Raw genomic sequence first — 20,000 nt, forward strand, 5'->3', positions numbered from 1 at the left:
TTTTCCATACTATTTGATCTTCCTTCATCATAATTATTCATTTTGTGTCTGAATCTGCAATTTTCTCCGTTTCTGCAATATCCTCTTGCATAATAAATACAGTTATTATCTCTTGAGTAGAATTTCGGAGCTGATGCTTTGAAATTTTTTTGCTGACACCTCTGCATATCTCATTGGTGGTTTGCTTTTCTCTTTTACCTGTTATATTCTTGATTTCTCTCTTTATTTGTTTCTTTCTTATGTTTGGATTTTATTACTTGGTTGGTTATTATTTATTTGATTATGATTCATGGCTACAGGGTGCATATATTTGCATTTTTGTCGAACTTACATCCTTTTCCTTCTTTTAGGTTTTACATATTTTTTGGATGCAGATCTCTGCAATCATCCCCATAGCCATCTAAGTATGCAACATTTACCATATATTTCATAGTTTTGACATACCTTAGGATGTTTGTAGTAACATCTTTCTCCAAATCTGCAATTCCCTCTTTTCAAAAGGTTGCAGATTTTGTCTTTCTTGTCTATTTTTTCCTCTTTCCCGTCATTGTGTAGATCTGGGTAGAGCCTCTTCGGATTTGCTTTTCTGTTGTCATATCGTAATTTATTTCTTCGTAGGTATGCTGCTTTATTGCCTCATATGTAGTATCAATGAGTATCTCTGCATCCATACTTTTTATCTTGTTCTTTGTTTTCCTTATTTTTTTTTCTGTCATTTCATTTTTGTTTACTTCTCTTCCGTTTCCTCTTCTTCTTTTTTTTCTTCTTCTTCCTCTTCCTCTTCTTCTTCATCCTCAACTATTTGTACATTCAATCTTGATTTAATAACATTGTCTATCCATGATAGACATGTTGAACAAAAAATTCTTGTATCTTTTCTCAAATCTTGCATTACCTCAGCACACTGTGGATGGGTCGGAATGTTGAATGCAGCACATTTTCTGATTAGGTTTTGTGGATTGACTATGCTATACCAACTTACACAGTTTACATGCTTTTGGCATTCTTTTTCCTAATGCATCAATTAAGATATTCACAAGATTCACCTTATTCATTTTCTTTCTTTGTCGGAATGTGTTGGTTTATGTATATTTTCTTTATGAGTCTCTTGACCACTTGGATTTTATTTGGAACTTCTTCAATTTTTTTCAAGATGTTTTCATTAGATTTGTTCCAGTTTGAAGGATTATATCCTTCTAATATATCTATGAATGCTTTTTGTATCTTTTTGGTTAGGGACTGTTGCTGATTTCATAGATGAGAAATGCCAGTTCCCTTCCTGCTACCTCATCGTATTGCGAATCCGCCAAGCAAGCTAAATTACGCCACCTTTTCCCGCAGAGAGATAGAGAGAGAGAGAGAGAGAGAGAGGAGAGAATTATTAGATGAGTATCTCAACCGAGGTTCGTCGATTTGTATTATCTGTATTTGATTTATTGATCATATGTTTGTTTAATACTGTAGATAATTAATACTGATCACCAAGAGAGAGAGAGAGAGAGAGAGAGAGAGAGAGAGAGAGAGAGATTATTTGATGAGCATTACCACTAAGGTTAAGTAAAAACTGATTATCAAGATATGCTATATATATAGGCATTTCCTCCATACATCACATTTAAGTCTAACATCTTTAAATATTTTGATGGAATGCTGATCATCAAAGAGAGAGAGACAGTGAGAGAGAGAGAGAGAGAGAGAGAGAGAGAGAGAGAGAGATGCAGTGAGAGATTGAGAGAGAGAGTCTGGAACTCAGCCCCAATATCAAATCCTGAAAAATTCCACCCAATTTACATCGATCCTTGTCTTTATCTTTTTTTTTTTTCTTTTTTCCTCTTTCCCCGAATAAAAGTTGAAGTTCATCAGTGTTCGCTTCTCGCTTTTTTATTCCCTGTGGAGATGTTTTACTGAAACAATCTAATTCCAGCGTTTATTGCACAGTTCGCTCCGTGTGCTTTGGTGTGATGTTTGCTTTAATGGAATTTAGTTATCGAGGTCAAGAAATAATTCCACTGAAGAAATTCATTAATACATGAGAAGAATAAGCAAAAATATTCTCAATGATAAGACTTAAACCTCTCAAAGTATTAGTTAATAGAATTCAAAAATAATAAAGAAAGCGTTTGTATTTTGTCAATATATTCCACGGGATAAAAGAGAATAAAAGACTCTAGTAGCTCAATAACTTCGCCTTCCACGAGGTCTCTTCAAGATCTTTATGATAACTAACAGAATAAGTATATACATAAGAATCATAGATATTTCCTTCACTGGAAAAAAATTAACAGAACAGTTATCAAAGTTAAAATTAGTTTGTTTAGATCATAAAGAAATGGTTAAATTAGCAATAAAAAAAAAGTTAAGAAAGATAACTATTCAACGATTTGTTGACTGGTCATTTAAGCCTTTCGTGTGGGCCCTGGAGGATGCTGGTGGCTGCTGGAGTCAGGACAGTGGAAGATGGGCCTGGGACTTTTCCCTTGAGGCCAGAGAGCTGCTCTGCGTGGGTGCCATATCTAGAACAGAATTTGGCACGTTGCCATTATTTGACACAGCTTTTCCCATTCCCTCTGTAGTTTATGTGGTAACCGCTTCGACCGATATAGACAAAATTTGGCTATTAGCCAACATTTGACCCAATTTAGATAGTAGGGTTGGTTACAAACCAATAACCCTTTCCTCTCATCTATCGCTCTCTCTCTCTCTCTCTCTCTCTCTCTCTCTCTCTCTCTCTCTCTCTCATACGCAGGTTTCATAACTCTTCCGTACCTTGTACACTTTGACATGAAAATTATGTCTTAATGTGTTAAAGTCCTTATCAATCAAATAGCTTCACTCTCCCTCAAACCACATTTGAAGATGGATACATTCAACTAGTTATCTTATTCCTTTATTAACATACAGTGAAATGTATAACTTTCAGATTCAAATTGGGAATGCCAATACATCGTTGTATTATTTCCTTTATATAAATGTCTTCAAGAAATAGTGATGCATTCTTGTTAACGTTAATTTTCCTTTTTTTATTTTCCCCTGCGTAATTTAGGATTAATTTCAGATTACCAATGTTCCCTGCCCTTACAAATGAATTCATTCACACTTCTTCAGACTCATTTTTTATAATCGAAGCCGACATAATTTACTATTTTACCATAAATATTTCATTTTGCTTTTTGTTCCTGGTGTTTGCTGGATGCAAATGAAGATGATTCATTTTGTTCTTTTTCATAAAACTCGAATAAAATACACAATGCATATCATATGAACCCGAAACAATTATTTCACCATATTACTTTTTAAGCTCAGACTCAGTCACAAATCCTAGTTGTATGCCGAGTTTTAGTGTTATATATATTTCTATTTTAAGTAATGAATTAGTTTCTGCAGTAACAAAAAACCAGTAAATTATTAAGATCAGGCATAACAATTACAGTTGCCGTACGAAGATCTCATTGACAAATATTCCTTTTAATCAACACTCGAAACTTTCAACATCTATGAACCAGCATTCTCATTAACGTCGAATTTCCAGAATGCTAATTAAAGCCAATTACAATTATAGTTTTCGTTGGAAATATTTTGGTTATGTGACTGGGTAAGCAAGCAATGTGATTATTGCAGTGCATCGAAACACACGTAACCATTACGTTGTAATGGAGGTACAGAGAGAGAGAGAGAGAGAGAGAGAGAGAGAGAGAGGGGGGGGGGAAGTTGTGACTTTTAATATACTTGCAACGTAAATCTTTTATTCCCCGCCTTTATTATTCTCTCTCTCTCTCTCTCTCTCTCTCTCTCTCTCTAGTTCCTCGATGGACAAGTGGTTTTCGCGCTTGGCTGCCATTCCGGTGCTCCGAACGTTCGAATCGGGACTAGGCCCAACGCGGAATCAGAGGAATTATTTCTGGTGATAGAAATTCATTTTTCGATATAGTGTGGTTCGTATCCCACAATAAGCTGTAGGTCCCCTTGCTAGGTAACCAATTGGTTACTAGCCACGTAAAACTATCTTATCAAATCCTTCGGGCCAGCCTTAGGAGAGCTGTTAATCAGCTCAGTGGTCTGGTAAAACTAAGATATACTTAACTTTTCTCTCTCTCTCTCTTTCTTAAATATAGCGTTTACCACATCTGTCTGACTGAATGTCTTGCTGTTTTTCTGTATCTCTTAGAAATAACGTGTCCCACCTCTCTCTCTCTCTCTCTCTCTCTCTCTCTCTCTCTCTCTCTCTCTCTCTTACTTAAATATAACGTTTCCACCTCTCTCTCTCTCTCTCTTTGTCTCTCTCTCTCCCCGCCTTCTTCTCTCTCTCTCTCTCTCTCTCTGGTTCTCTGGCTCTTAGCTGAGGACAAATAATTCAAAATGGAACAATTACATGCAATAATTATTTGAACCATCATGGCAACTACGCATACCACTGACAGGAATTAAATTAGTAAAAAAAAATCCGAGATTAGAAGGGTAAAATGCTCCTACACTGTCTAATCGGATAAAGTTCTCTAGAAAAACTTCATTCCCTCGTTGATGTAAAAAATCTTTTTCCTAAATTTGTTTCTTCGTATTGAGACCAGTAAGACTTGTTCCGCTAAAATTTCCCATTTTTAGATTAGGGGATAAAAATAAGTAAACAGTTAATGGATATGTAAAGATATAAGTAAAAGTATCGTCACGATAGTTCTTCTTTTCTTTACGAAATTTAGATTTCTTTTTGTCCTGTTCTCTACTTCGAATATCAACTAATTGCTGTTCCAATGTTATAGCTTATTTATATTATTTCAAGTAATGTGTCTTTTAGCGTGAGCAGGATCAGTTATTAATATGTCTGAACGATTTCTGATGTTTGCACTTTAACTGTAATCGTATATATATATATATATATATATATATATATATATATATATATATATATTATATATATATATATATATATATATATATATATATATATATATATATATATATATATATATATATATATATATATATATATATAGATATATATATATATATATATATATATATATATATATATATATATATATATATATATATATATGTATTCTACTAACAATCATGAAGATGCTCTTCCCTCTTTTCAACAGAGGGTGGAAAGTAGATGAAAGGAAGAGAATATAAACTAACGGTACGGTAAAATGAATGAAAGGGTTGCAGCTATGGCACGAAGAAGCTACAAAGAACTCAAGTAATGCCTGCTGTGCACCGCATGACTCAAAACAGCTTCAAAATGACCAATTATGCCACAGGAAACAAAAGAAATACGTCACCAACAAATATCGGAAGAATTTGAGCAAAATGGAACGTTATTCGAAAATAGGCTTCATTGAGTTCCATTTTACCAAGAGTAGAATTTTCATTACCTTTTGTTTACAGTAGACTGAGGGCTCTTTCAATTGACTTTTTTTTTCTTTTTTTTGCACAACGCGTCGTTCAGAAAATATAATTTAAAATATAAAAAAAATTCCTTGGAAAATATTGTTGTGTAAAGGGAAGTAGTTTGCTCCTACACTATGTATTTGGCAAACGCCTTGTTTTGAAGACTAATAAATGTGTTTTCTAGTAAGAGAGCATTAACGATCACTTTACTGCATCTTTATAAAAAGGAAAAAACGAAGTATTGATAGAAAATGTGTATACACATTATCAAATGTCAACTTAAAGTTAGTATGAATGCTTTTTAAATATTCTGTTCATTCTAACGAAAGCTTATTTATAAAAAAAATGACAACAAAAACAGACAGAAAAGGAAAGGAAATATGAGAGCAAGTAAATACACAGAGAAATAAGGGAAAGAAGCTATGGAAGCAAATAAACAGTGGGTAAAATAAAAGTAAACATGACAACAGCATCGGGACCTGAAACTGCTTTGAATTCTGAAAGTGTTCTTGTAAAAAATATACATAATACTATTATGCATATATAATATATATATATATATATATATATTATATATATATATATGTGTGTGTGTGTGTGTGTGTGTGTGTGTGTGTGTGTATGTGTATGTGTGTGTGTATAAAATTGTATCACTTCACCGTGATTCATATACATTCATCGAGCTAAAAATGTCCTTTAATACCCAATTCGTTCTGCCTCGGAATTAATATATTTTCATATATGTTAACCGAAGAGGAAGTTTTTATTTGATAATAATTTCGTCCTTTCGTGGGTTCAAACCATGTGTATAAATTTCTAACCCACATCGTGGTCGAACCTAGATCTTTAAATTGAAAGTCAAGGGTGTTGCCAACTGAAGCACGTAAATAATAAAAGAAACTGGAACTTATGTACTACTGTACCAATAATGCTTTTACTTGGGCATGTTTACTGCCTCGCATATCATCGATTTTTATCCTACTTACTGACTCAGCAATAACATAGCTGGGAGCATTTCATTCGAATTATCCCTTCTGAGTAACTATGATACAAAATAATCGACACACAATCATTGAGAGACCTGGGTACAACTCCGATGTGAGTCAGAATTTGGTTTCTGTTAAATACGTAATTGTGTTGATTACTTCTATCTTATTCACTTAAAAGGGGTCATTCGAATGAATGCTGTCATTGGGTCACTGATGGTTCAGGAAGTTAGGTGAAACTCGTTAGTATGCCAGGAAGTAAACATGCATAGAATACATACATGGAATTAAATAAAATATATAAATATATAGCTTAAATTTGCAACAATAGACAAATTTAGTATTAATAAAAAAATAATTTCGGTTGTGAAAAGCGAATAAAAATATTCTAAATAAGTATCAGTTTCATTATAGAGGATAAATTAAAGAAGAAAACTAAATCTATTAATTCAGAGGAATACAAACTGAAAAATAGAAGGGAAAAGGCTCTTTGCGACACTATTAACTCACACTTTTTATCTTTGACATAAAATATCCTGAACTTCCAGTAAATGGATTGGATTTATTTTTGGATCTTGCCAATTGGTTCCTGCTTATCATCGACGCTGTAAATGAAAATGAAAAATGTCTGACGAAAATGCAGTCTCTCTCTCTCTCTCTCTCTCTCTCTCTCTCTCTCTCTCTCTCTTCCACATCTTTTATGGTGAAAATTACGTTTTTCTGAAGCTTATAAAAACTTAATATTAATTTTTAATGATATAATAACCATCAATTATATTTATCTAAAAACAAGTGACGCACAAAAAGGAAGACAGGCAGATATTCCAAGTATAAACAAGTGGCTAGAATTTGCATAAAAGTGATGATTATTGTGAACTGCTAATCATAATGTTATTTCAGATCAATTGATATCAAAACGTCCAATGGCAAAAAATGCTTTAATTTGTTCCCTATTCGTTAATGTCTCTAATCACCTTACGTCAATATTCATCATACTTTTAATTCTTGAATAACTACCCATCGGACGAAAAAAATTTTTAGGAATTAATTAACAAAAAAAATGGGGAGGGGTGTTGTGTGCTATATAAAACTAGGCAGCTAAAACCAAAACTATTTTCCAAACCCGCTTGCAGAAAAATAAATTATGTACATCGTTAAAAATACTGTATCTGAATCGTTTTTTTCTGTTACCCATCTTTTACAATTTTATAATGCAAAGAATACTGACCAACAACTGATATGGAATGATATTATCGTAAATATTCTTGCTGGGAAAAATATTTCTTCCCTACGTAATTAAAGGTAACAAATTTATTCTTTCTCCACACGCACAACACGCACACCATATATATATATATATATATATATATATATATAGATATATATATATATATATATATATATATATATATATATATATATATATATAAATATATATATATATATATATATATATATATATATATATATATATATATATATATATATATATATATATACATAAAAACTTTTTACTATTGCTTATATACCCTTAAAATAAAATGCCGAATAATGAAATAATTATGGAACAATATTGTTGCCTATGCATAATAATTCTTAGAAGCAAAATCACATAAACTGACCTTTTGCAAACCAACATCAAGCTAATGGCCAAAGAACTTAGGTAATATTTGAACAACAAAAAGAAATTGATTAGATTATAAAGATTGCTGTTCAGACAAGAGGGACGAGGGGAGACAGCAATAACATGACCTGAAAGGTCCCCGAACGACCGTTGTGGGTCTTCGGGACAATAAAAAAATCAGTATTTAAATAAATAGTATTGTCACAGAGGAATTAATGAATTATTTTATGTGTTCGCTGAATAAATATGATTATTTAAAATTATGATTCCCAAAGAAAGGGATAGGACTGTCGATGCAACTCACGTGATGCACTGTAGTATTATACTTAGTGATGTTTATATCTTTCTTCCGGTCCCTAGCTACGCCACTTTCTTGAATAGAATTTCACTATTGACTGCCTGTATATTGTATCAAGCAAATATATCTTGTAATACCTTCCCCGCTGATTTAAGAATCAACTGCTCGACAGCTGCATAAATTTTTATAGTTTGTTGTTTATTTAAATAAAATTTTACAACAAACTAATTGAAATTTTTTTTTTAGAAAGCAATTTAATCCGTAAAACCTTACAACCTGATTTAAGAAACAACTGTTCCACAGCTGGATAAATCTGGATAGAATTTTGTTAATTTAAATCTAATTTTAATGCCACTATTTGCATTTTTTGTGTCAAGCAATTGTATTCTGTAAGAACTTTCAAACTGATATAGAAAAAAAAAATCTGTTCCACAGCTGCACAAATCCTGATAAGCTTAAAACTGCAAACACAATAACTCAAAAGGACACTGAAGGAATTTTATTGATTAAATAATAGACCTGTTCCCTTGTAATGGTCTTAGACAAACCCAAAGTATGAATATGATGGAAATTTTTCTCAGCTTGTTCAACAGAAAGTAAAGAGTCTTTCATGATGACTCTTTCCTCCACGCAATCTCATTTCAGGAGTCAGGATAGAAGGAAAGTGGAGGAGGAGGAGGAGGAGGAAGAGGAGGAGGAGGAGGAAGATGGAGGAGGAAGAGGAGGAGGAGGATAAAAGAGAGGACGGATAAAGATGGGAAAGAAAGAGACGAAAGGAAAGACGAATTTTATCGAAGATCAAACGCCTTTGGGTAGTGAGAAAGCCACACACACACACGCACACACACTATATAGATAGATAGATAGATAGATAGATAGATAGATAGATAGATAGATAGATAGAGGGGAATGCTAGTGCATTATGAAATAGGAGAGCTGACTGAGAATAGTAATGCACTCCGCATTGGTTGAAGTGAAGGAGAGAGCAAAAGCTGATTCCACTTCGGACTTTCATGAAAAATGATTTATACTGCCATTATTCATGCAAGCAATGACCGCATCGCATGTGAATGAGGTCCAACTACATCATACTAAGATTATTATCAGAGGAAGAGAAGATTTCAAAGAAATACAATTGCTCAAGAAGGCTCCTTGATGACGCTAGACAGATTTTATAACGTTTCGTAAATCATTACTAGATTAAGATTGACAAATTTTCTTGCGCATTCTGGTAATTCATCTCTAGACATTCCTGAGTTTTATGTCTCTTTTCTCTCAAATGTTGCAATCAAATAGAATGTGTGAACTAATATTACACACAAAAATCTCAATTGTCTCTAGTTTAAAATAACTTGTGGCTGGTTAAAAAAAAAAAAAAAAAAAGAAAAAAATGCGATTGTATGTGTGTGTGTGTGGAAGGCACGAAGAGATGGAAATCTCATATTTTACCTAAAATAATTTATATCTGAAATTTTCTAATGATGAGAAAATTAGTGCTTATATATATATATACTATATATCTATATATATATATCATATATATATATATATATATATATATATATATATATATATATATATATATATATAATAATGCTTTACGAAACGTTATAAAATCTGTCTATGCGTCATCAAGGAAACTTGTATTTCTTTGAAATCTTCGTTTCCTCTCATATAATAATATTATTATGAGGTAGCTGGATTGGACCTCATCACATGCGGATGCGGTCATTTGCTTGCATGAATAATGGCACAGTATAAATCATTTTACTTGAACATCGGAAGTGGAATCAGCTTTTGCTCTTTCCTTCACTGCAACCAACCGGCGGCGGGAATGCATTACTATTCTCAGTAAGTTCTCCTTCTATTTCATAATGCACTTACTCTCCTTTCTATCTATCTATCTATCTATCGGTCTATCTCATCTATATGAGTATATAGTAGTGCTTTGCGTGTGTGTTTGTGTGTATGGCTTTCTCACTTCCCAAGGGGCGTTTGATCTAAGGAGCTAAGTAAATCCCCATTTCTTCATTATCTTCGATAAAATTCTTCTTTTCCTTTCGTCTTTTCTATCCTCCATCTTCATCCGTCCTACCTTTTTATCTCCTCCTCCTCTCCACTTTCCTTCTCCTGACTCCTGAAATGAGATTCGTTTCTGGAGAAAAAGAGTCATCATCGAAAGACTCGTTTACTTTTTATTTTTGTGTGACGAGCTGAGATAAATTCCATCCATATTCACACTTTATCGTCCAAGAGTCTCTTGAAGCTCTGGGTTTGTCTAAGACCCATTACAAAGGAACAGGTCTGCTATTTAATCAAATTAAATTACTTCAAGTGTCCTTTTGAGTTATTATGTGTGCTGTTTTAAGCTTATCAGGATTTTGTGCAGCTGTGGAACAGCTATTTTATTTCTATATTCAGCTTGGAAGTTCTAACATGATATAATGCTTGGCAAAAAATGCAAATAGTTCGCAGTACAATGTTTTATTAAGTTAACAATTTTTATTTACGTTAAGATTTGTGCAATTATAGAACAGCTGCGCACTAGCTTAGAAATTTTTGTAACACGTCTACCAGATTTGTCCAGCTGTGGAACAGTTGTTTATTAATTGCTTTCTAAAAAAAAACCCGATTAGTGTGTTTATAAAATTCTATTTAAATAACATTCTATCAAGATTTGTTCAACTTGCATTTTTCATCAAGCAATTAGATTTCGTAAAGACCTCATTGCTTGATAAAAAAATGCAAGCACTTTATGGTGAAATTCTATTTTGAGCAAAGGTGTAGCTAGGGACCGAAGGAACGATATAAACGCTATTTAGTAATGCTTACAGTGCATCACGTGAGTTGCATTGACAGCCATATCCCTGGCTACAGGGAACCATTATTTAAAATAATCTTGTTTATTCGCCAAACACATAAATAATTCATGAATTCCTCTGAGAGAATTTATTTAAATATTGATTTTTGATCGTCCCTAAGATCCACAACGGTCATTCGGGGACCATTGAGGTCTGGTTATCACTGGTCTCCCCTCGTCCTCTTGTCAAACCATCAATCTTTATAATCAAATTTATCTCTTTTTGTTTGTTCAAAATATTACCCGGGTTCTTTGGCTATTAGCTTGAGTGGTCTGCAAAAGAGACTGTTCATGTGATTCTGTTTCTAAAGTTGTTATTCCATTATCTAATTATTCAGCATCTTATTCTAAGGGAATTTAAGCAATGGTTGATTAATTATATATATATAATATATATATATATATATATATATATATATATATATATATATATATGTGTGTGTGTGTGTGTGTGTGTGTGTGTGTGTGTGTGTGGGTGTGTATATGTATGTATGAAAGGATGTATGTATGTATGTAAGTAAGTGGATAATTCCATAAGGAAGCAATATTGTTCCCAGCAGGAATATTTATCCGTGCATTTTGTTCATTTTAGAATTCTAAACTATAACATAGAAACTATCGTGTTTTTAACGAAGTGCATCATTTATTGTTTTGCAAAAGCTTTTGAAAAATATTTTTGGTTTTTAGCTGCCTCATTCTATATACAGTACACTAGGCATTTATTTTTTATGAATTCCTGACAATTTTTTTCGTGCGTATGGGTAGTTATTCAAAAACTAAAAGTATGATGAATATTGACACAAGGTTGTGCAGACATTTACGAATAGAGAACAAACTGAAGCAATTTTTGCCATTTGAGGTTTTGATAAGAATTGATCTCAAATAACATTATGATCAGCAGTTCACAATAATCATCACTTTCATGCAGATTCCAGTCACTTCTTATGCTTGTTTTCTAGTTGCGTATCATTTGTTTTTCCTCTTTTGAGACGTTAAGATTATGAAGACTATCCAGAGAACAATTTTTTTTAGAAATTGTCAGTAGATAAATAGTAATTGGTGATTATATAATCTTTAAAATATTAATATTAATTTTTCATAAGCTCAAAAAGTAATTTTCTTCCCCACAAAAAAACGTGAGAAGAGAGAGAGAGAGAGAGAGAGAGAGAGAGAGAGAGAGAGAGAGAGTTTACTCAATACACATCTTTTGAGACGCTTAAGATAATGTAGACTAAATCCAGAGAACGATTATTTCTCTATGCTGTTATTGGTAAGAAATTGTTGCCAATAGATAAATTAATAATTATTGATTAACCCTTAAACGCCGATCTGGACGTATTTTACGTCGAGATAAATTGTCTGTCGGGTGCCAACTGGACGTATTTTTACGTCGACATACAAAAGTTTTTTTTAAAATTCGCGGAAAAATACTTATAGGCCTACCAGCCTAAAACTTTTGAATCACGCGCCTTGGGGAAATGCTGGGAGTCCCACGGATCAAGGCCTTGTTTTGTTTTGAAGCGTGACCAGGTGCGCATGCGCGATATCCCTTCTTCTCGCTCCAGCCAGCATCAGTAGCGCACCATCCGAGAGCGATCTTTCGTGAAAAGCATGTTTTTTTTCTGGACTTGTGCGAGACTTTGAGCATTGTATTGCTACAAGACATTCTAGATATGTCTCAATGACGTGTGAACCGTGAAAAGGCGCGTTTTACCCGTCGGAAGGGATCGTGTAAGGCGAGTTTTGGTGGACATGGATGCTGGCGAGGGGCCAAGCACCCAGCATGACCCCGCGCCTCAAGGCCGTTCTGTGCGGCCACGTGTGGCTGAAAGTGTTTCGGGAACACATTGTTTGCCTTTTTTGGTTACCCATAGGAAGCATGTGGGCGTCCTTAGGGGCATTCGTAGGCATTTGGGAGGCCCCCAACCAAGGGACATAGACGAATATCTTTCGGAGCTTGATCGGGACATGTCGCAAGTCCTCATTTTGATGGCGGCTTATGGTCATCGAGTGATGAGGACATCAGTGCCCGATGAAAGTGAGGATGAATATTTGCCCCCAATGTCCGTTCGAGGCTCACATCCCGAAAGTGAGCTCGAATTCAGTGCATACGAGGGGGAATCTGAGGGGGAGGGGGGAGGGGGAGGGGGGGTGGGGATACGGGCTCAAGTTTTATTGCAGAGGACGATACAGAAAGTGAGGGCCTAAGTGAGGGTGATGGGCCAACGGGGGGGGTGGGGGGATAGTGTGCATCGTGCCCGCACCCGTGCGCGTGCGCGCGCAACGGGTGCTACGTAGAAGGTCGGCTCGTCGCGCCAGCCAAGGTGAAGGTCGGTCGTCGGAGAGTGACGAGGGGTGGACGGAGGACCCCACCCTCCTAACATGCACCCCTTCACGGCAACCCCATGGGATGACCGTACCAGTACCCCTGACTGTTTTGGGATTCATCCAGCTTTTCCTGACGCGGGGGAATTGCTGGAATACCTGGTACACGAGACGGTGACTACGCTCGGTACTGCCGGTATGGAGCTGGAAGACGACCTTGTCGTATTACTGGGCGGGGTTGCAAACCTCATGACATGGCACATTTTTTGGGGGGGCTCCACATTTATTTTGGTTTGACACCTGCTATCGACGTCAGGCAATATTGGAAGAGAAGTTATTTTTTATGTATGCGAATGTTGCCTGCGTTATGTTCCCGTGATAATTTCCTGGCGATGGACAGGTACTTCAACGCCTTCAACCGAAGGGCCTCCATACCCGGAATAACAGTGATCGCCTCATTTTAGTGCGTTACAGTGTTGGATATATCCGTGAGCGGTGTAGTAATCTTGTGATTCCTGGAAAGAACCTGTCTTTGGATGAGGGGATGATGCCTTACAAAGGACGTCTTAGTATAAAAGTGTATAACCCCAAGAAGCCAAAGAATATGGTGTGAAATTCTTCTCATTACCGAGGCCAACACTGGATACGTTGTGGACTTTTCAGTGTTATACCGGGGTATTCTCCACGCTGTGTGACACTGTATTCACCTTGTGGGACGTTTCCGTAACCAGGGATATCACCTGTTTATGGATAATTATTATAACTCGGTATCCCTGGCCCAGGTAACTGTATGAAGCAGGTGTTCAACGTCAGTGGTACCCTTCGGTTGGTGCGTGGGGCCCCGAATGTCCTCAAGAGGTTCGCTAGTCATCCGCAACACCTGCAGAGGAGAGACAGAGTGGCGGCGGAAGGGCGCTGTCTTCGTCATCTGTTGGAAGGGTGTCCGACTCGTCCCATGATTACGACGAGTCATGAACCCATCCAAGAAGAGATCGTACAGCGGAAGAAGACACGTCGACAGGGCCGAGTTGTGTTTGAGGAGTTTCGTACCGAGCGGCCTACTGTCATGGGCACTACAACAGGCACATGGGAGGAGTTGATCTCTTTGATCAGCTCATCCAGTACTATCCCTTCGCCAGGAGAACCAGAAGGTGGACACAGAAGCTCCTCAAATACATCCTTCAGTTGACCCTCCAAAATGCCTACATACTGTACTGTGGGTACCGCGGTGACAATCTTCCGAGGTTGACCCACGTACAGTTCCTAGAGGTAGCCGGGAATGCCCTCATCAACTTCGATCCCGATGAGTGGCCTTCCATAACTGACCCCCTGACCCCGAGCTGCAGATCTGCCCCTAGAGGAAAGGGCAGATAGGAGGGCCAACTTCGCTCGACCTGCCGCCGCCCCTGCTGCCGCCGTCCCTGACTGACGACGCCCCTGCTGACGGACGCCCCTGCTGACTGACGCCCCTGCGCTGCCGCTGCCCCTGCTGCCGCCGCCCCTGCTGACGACGCCCCTGCTGCCGCCGCCCCTGCTGCCGCCGCCCCTGCTGACGACGCCCCTCTTGCTGCCGGCCCCGCCATCACCGCTTCTCGTCGGGTAGTGGACCCTGCGTGTCGGCTGCTGCCAGGGGAACACATACTGGAGGCCTTAGAAGGGCGAAGGCAGAAACGGTGCCGGGTGTGTGCCATATGAATGGCGAAGAAGGAGAGACACCGGTTCTTCTGTCGTCTCTGCAGAGTTGCTCTTTGGAGGATAGGGGAGTGTGACCGAAAGTATCACACTAAGGTCATGTATTGGAGCGCGCCCCCTAAACCGACAGCGGAGGGCGCACGGGGCCGCCGGGTCCATCAGCAGTAAGGGCGCGCGTCTCCCTCCTCCACCCTGTACCTCGTCATGTCGAGTGGAAAAAAATGCAAGACTCTTCAATGGAGGAGGGAGAAAAACAAGAATAGAACGAAGAGTCAGGATTACGAGTGAGTATTCTGCTTTATTTTATATTTAGTTTTATATTTATTACAATTTTTTTATATATCTGAATGTGTGCATGATAAAATAATAATAAGACATTTCATTGTATGCGAAAAGAGAAGTGCACCTGCATTCCTTTTATTTATGTATTGGTACCAGAATCGAAGAATGTAATATATACGTATAAAAAAAAATTTACAAATATATATATATATATATATATATATATATATATATATATATATTTTATCCTATATATATATATATATATATATAATATATATATCTATATATATATATAATATATAATATATATCTATATATATATATATATATATATATATATATATCATATATATATATATATATATATATATATATATATATATATATATATATATATATAGATATATATATATATATATATATATATATATTATAAATATTTTTTTTTGGGGGTAAGCAAATACTTACAGTCTAGTAATATTCAATCATTTATCTTAATTTTAAAACATATTGCAAGTCTCTAGAACAATATCTCGATTTATGGTGAATATTTTGAAAAAAATATTTTTAGTTCCGTCCGCGCGCCGATTCTCGGCCGAAAATCTCGGAAACGCGTAGGTCACATTCTCCTAATATTTGTGCCTTTTCATATTACGCTTATTTTATAGTTTATATATGGAAATGTGCGCAAAAAACATGCACAATATAACAAAAAATATTGGAAGGTTGTAGCATTTATCATTTTTTTTATATTTGCATATAAAGTACGATAAGTACGAAAAAAACTACGATCGGTCAACTTTGACTCAACCGAAAAAGGTAAAAAAACGCATTTATAACATAGAAATCTTACAGTCTAGTAATATTCAATCATTTATCTTAATTTTAAAACATATTGCAAGTCTCTAGACAATATCTCGATTATGGTGAATTTTTGAAAAAAATATTTTTTTCCCCTCCGCGCGACGATTTCGGCCGAAAATCTCGGAAACGCGTAGGTCACATTCTCCTAATATTTGTGCCTTTTCATATTACGCTTTTTTTTAAAGTTTTATATATAGAAATGTGCGCAAAAACATGCACAATATAAAAAAAAATATTGAAGTTGTAGCATTTATCATTTTTGAAATATTTGCATATAAAGTACGATAAGTACGAAAAAAACTACGATCGGTCAACTTTGACTCAATCGAAAAGGTAAAAAAACGCATTTATAACATAAAAATCTTACAGTCTCGTAATATTCAATCATTTATCTTCATTTTAAAAACATATTGCAAGTCTCTAGAACAATATCTCGATTTATGGTGAATTTATGAAAAAAAATATTTTTTTCCCCTCCGCGCGACGATTTTCGGCCGAAATCTCGGAAACGCGTAGGTCACATTCTCCTAATATTGAGCCTTTTAATATTACGCTTTTTTTAAGGTTTATATATGGAAATGTGCGCAAAAATATGCACAATATAACAAAAAAATATTGGAAGGTTGTAGCATTTATCATTTTTGAAATATTTGCATATAAATTACGTTAAGGTACGAAAAAAACTACGATCGGATCAACTTTGACTCAACCGAAAAGGTCAAAAAACGCATATATAACATAAAATCTTACAGTCTCGTAATATTAAATCATTATTCTTCATTTTAAAACATATTGCAAGTCTCTAGAACAATATCTCGATTTATGGTGAATATTTGAAAAAAATATTTTTATTCCGTCCGCGCGCCGATTCTCGGACGAAAATCTCGGAAACGCGTAGGTCACATTCTCCTAATATTTGTGCCTTTTTCATATTACGCTTTTTTAAAGTTTTATATATGAAAATGTGCGCAAAACATGCACATATAACAAAAATTAATGGAAGGTTGTAGCATTTTTCATTTTCTTTAAATTTGCATATAAAGTAACGATAAGTACGAAAAAAAAACTACGATTGGTCACTTTGACTCAACCGAAAAGGTAAAAAAACGCATTTATAACATAAAAATCTTACAGTCTAGTAATATTCAATCATTTATCTTCATTTTAAAACATATTGCAAGTCTCTAGAACAATATCTCGATTTATGGTGAATATTTGAAAAAAATATTTTTATTCCGTCCGCGCGCCGATTCTCGGCCGAAAATCTCGGAAATGCGTAGGTCACATTCTCCTAATATTTGTGCCTTTTCATATTACGCTTTTTTTAAAGTTTTATATATGAAAATGTGCGCAAAAAACATGCACAATATAACAAAAATTATTGGAAGGTTTTGTAGCATTTCTCATTTTTTTTATATTTGTGCATATAAAGTACGATAAGTACCGAAAAAAAACAACTACGATCGGTCAACTTTGACTCAACCGAAAAGGTAAAAAAACGCATTTATAACATAAAAATCTTACAGTCTAGTAATATTCAATCATTTATCTTCATTTTAAAACATATTGCAAGTCTCTAGAACAAATATCTCGATTTATGGTGAATATTTGAAAAAAATATTTTTATTCCGTCCGCGCGCCGATTCTCGGCCGAAAATCTCGGAAACGCGTAGGTCACATTCTCCTAATATTTAGCCTTTTCATATTACGCTTTTTTTAAAGTTTAGTATATGAAAACTGTGCGCAAAAACATGCCACAATATAACAAAAATTATTGGAAGGTTGTAGTCATTTCTCTTTTTTTTTATATTAGCATATAAAAAAAAACTTTTAAAAAAAATTCGACATTCGGTCAACTTTAACTCGTTCGAAATGGTAAAAAACTGCAATTTATAAGCTAAAACTCTTACAGTATCGTAATATTCAATCATTTTCCTTCATTTTGAAACAAATTGCAAGTCTCTATAACAATATTTCAATTTATAATGAATTTTTTTAAAAAATTATTTTTTTGCATCCGCGCGCTACGAATTCATGCATCATTTTGTGATAATATTTTCTCTGTGTTCTTTTATCGTTTTACAATGTGTTATATATCAAAATGATCGCAATTTAGTGCACATTAAAAAGAAAAAAAAGTAACTTGTTACCTCTAAACCGTTTGGCACACAGCGCGATTTGAATACAATTATATATGAAAATCTTTTTTTTGCGCTATCATATATCGCATTATTTATATATTGATAATAATAATTTTTTTCATTTCTGATGGTTGCATACTAAACTTCAAGCAATGAGAAAAAAAGGAGCCAAAAATGAACTCTTAATCTTCAAAACTAAGCGCGCTGTGATTTTTTGAAAAAAAATATTTTTTTCCGCTTACACGCTCACTCTCAAACCCCTCCGGCATACGGGAGTCATTTTTTTATTTACCGCTCCGGCGTTTTAAGGGTTATAATCTTTAGAATATTAATATTATTTTTATAAGCATCAATAATTAATTTTCTTCACCATAAGAGAAGTGCTAGAGAGAGAGAGAGAGAGAGAGACAGACAGACAGACAGAAAGTTTAGATTTTTCGTCATGGCGTCGATGAAAGGCAGGAATAAATTGTCAAGATCAAAGAAAAAAAAAACTCCAATCTATTTATTGCAGTTTTCTGGAATATTCTTTTTCCAATAACGATTTAAAAAAAAAAGGGAGTTAATTGGTGTCCCAGAGTATTTTTTTTTGTTCTAATATCGAGTGAGTATTTTTAAAAGTTAATAGTCTGTTTTCTTCTTTAATATTTATCCTTTATATAAAAATTATACTTGTTTGCATTATTTTCAAAATTATTTACTATTAATAAAACATAGATGTTATTGTTACCAGAACTTTTAGCTATAAATCTTTTTATTCATTTTTTTGTTCTGTTTTGTTTCGTTGCTACGCATATTTTTGTTTCCTGCCTGGGAAACCGACGACTTTTGTTTAACCAACTTTCCGACCCACCAGTGACCCAACTGACAGCATTCGTTTGAGTTCTCACATCGGTTAATTGTGTGTAGATTATTTTGTATCATAGTCACTCAGAAGGGATAATTTAGAATGAAATCCTGTTGATTAGGTCTCTGAAGAGCCAGCTTTATGACGTTACGTATATCTATATATATATATATATATATATATATATATATATATATATATATATATATATATATATATATATATATATATATGTATGTATGTATGTGTATCATTTTTGCAACAACACTTTCAGAATTCAAAGCAATACTTCTGGTACCGATGCTGTTGTCATGTTTGCTTTTATTTTTCCTATTGTTTTTTTTTTATTTTTGCCTCCAACAGTTCTTTCCCTTATCTCTCTGTGTATTTACTTGCTCTAATATTTCCTTTCCTTTTTCTGTTTGTTCATTTGTTTTAGTTGTAAATTTTTGTACAAAATATTTTAGAAAATTTTCATACTAACTTCAAAATTGAAATTTAACAATGTGTAATATATATTTTTTTTACTAATATTTCCTTATGCTTTTTTATAAAGCTATAGTAAAACGGTCGTTATTGCTTTATGTCTAAATACACATTTATTAGTCTTGAAAACAAGGCTTTTGCCAAATACGTTTTGTGAGAGCAAATTACTTCCGTTTACACAACAATATTTTCCATAGGCATTTT

Source organism: Macrobrachium nipponense, chromosome 1 (assembly GCF_015104395.2).
Source record: "Macrobrachium nipponense isolate FS-2020 chromosome 1, ASM1510439v2, whole genome shotgun sequence".
NCBI classification, from domain to species: Eukaryota; Metazoa; Arthropoda; class Malacostraca; order Decapoda; family Palaemonidae; genus Macrobrachium; species Macrobrachium nipponense.